This window comes from Pygoscelis adeliae, unplaced genomic scaffold, assembly GCF_000699105.1.
Source record: "Pygoscelis adeliae isolate BGI_AS28 unplaced genomic scaffold, ASM69910v1 Scaffold294, whole genome shotgun sequence".
In the NCBI taxonomy this organism is placed as follows: domain Eukaryota; kingdom Metazoa; phylum Chordata; class Aves; order Sphenisciformes; family Spheniscidae; genus Pygoscelis; species Pygoscelis adeliae.
Genome location: NW_008824722.1, coordinates 841035 through 843022, shown reverse-complemented (window position 1 = coordinate 843022; position 1988 = coordinate 841035).

Sequence of the window (1988 nt, the reverse complement as noted above, 5' to 3'; positions counted from 1 at the left end):
GCAAGGGGCTCAGGTCCTCACCCCATAATATTTGGCTGTTGTCATGGAAACAGGGGGTGGTGATTGGGAGGCATGTGGGCAGTGGGGGGTGCGTGGCACCCTGGGTTTTCGGGGAAAGGGGGAGTCCGTTTTCTGTGCTTTCCTGGGATTTCTGTGATCATACAGAACAGGATGGGTTTGGTTTGGGGTTTTTTTTTTTAATTAAAAAAATTTTCTTTTTTTTTAAATTAGCTTTTGGGATGTTTGGGAGGGTTTTGTGGTGGGTGTCTCAGCCAGCTCTACCCACTGCACTCCCAGCTCCCACGATGTCCTGGTACAACCCTGATTTGCATGGCAAAATGTGACACCAGGAGCTCTGATGCAGCCCAGGGGGTCCAGAAATGGGTACCAAAATGCTTCTTCCTCTGCCCAAATCCAATCCGCAGGTCCCCTGGGAGAAGTCCCCGACGTTACCGGCCTGCGGCTGGACACGGTGCCAGAGGACCGGGCGCTGGCAGGGACCAGGCAGCCGTGGGCCGCGCTCAGGCAGCTGTGGGCAGCGCTCAAACCCTGCGCTTAGTGCAGAAGGGGGGCACGAGGTTTGAAAATGTGGCTGCGCACAGAGCCTTCACCCCCATGTCCCCCCATCCCGGGGGATGGGCAGGGGCAGGCTGCGAAGAGGGCCACATGTGTCCCATGTCCCAGGAAGGCTCCCGGCGCTTTCTTTCATTGCTCTTCTTATTTTTCTTCTTTTCTGTCCTTCCTTGTTCCAGACACAGGCTCTGTGCACGGGAGAGTCAGGTTTGGGGGGAGGTGTGTGGCTTTTTTAGAGACCTGGGCCCTTTATATGTGTGCACATGGACACACACTTATGTGCGCGTGCACACACACACACACAAGTCATTTCTGTTAGTGCACCCAAAAGTTTGGCTCCCTGGCCAGTGCCGGGGGCTGTCACCCAGGTTGGGAGTTTCTGGGATGGGGAGAGCTGGGAGGGGGGTAATTATCTCCAGCTGCTGATGGGGAAACTGAGGCACGGAGCAGGGACTTGCAGTCCTCATCCACGCTGTGGTTACGGGTCATCCCATCACCGACGGCATCCGACAAGTCTGCAGACGTCAGGGAAAGGTGTCCGGGAAATTTTCTCTGGGCTGGCTGGCGGTGGCCGGGCTCCCAGCCCCAGTGACATCCCCGGCCGGGTCCCCAGCCCCCCAGCAGCAAACCTTGCCACCAAACCCTCCCTCCGCCCGAGCTCCCTGCCATAAATCACTGTCCTCCATTGGCCGAGGACCTTTTAAAAAGGATTTATTAGGGGGATTTAAGCACAGGCAGCGATAACGGTTTCATAAATCGAAAGGCAATAGTGCTCATCATTACCGGTTCGTTCAGGGGGTGGCATCCCCACTCCCCCCGTTCCCGCGGCCGTGCTAACAGCCCCCTCCCCAGCACCGCTGACTCTGCCGCTCCCCTTCGCCTCCCGGTCTGTGGAGACCGCGAGCGTGGAAAATCCCCAGACAGGGAGTGTAAATGCTTGTTCTTTGTAAATGAAGAACATAATTAACATTAAATTAAGGTAATACAAATGAAGACAACACAGAGCCTGACAGGATGAGTGTTTGGGGAGGCAGTAGAGAGAAGTGATTCATATTTTTAATTTACTGTACAAATAGACTAGCAGGGCTGGGGGGAAAAGGGCCATCCAAGTGGAGTGGGGATTTTTTTTTTTTCCCACTGTTGTTTTGCTGTGCTTTAAGCACACAATGACTATTAAAGTCAACTGCCCATATAATAGGACATCTCCTACATGACTGCTCTCCGAGAGGCAGCTTGCTGTAGCAATAAATTCTGGGAGTGCCATCTGCTGGTGCGCACCCTCTGCCGGGCACCCTCGCCTCGGCCACCCTGACGCCAGGCACCCACACCCAGACCAGCCCCGGCACCCTGCGCCCGCTGCCGAGATGTGCTCCCACGGCGTGCTGGACATGGACCTGCTGGCATTAATACAGAAT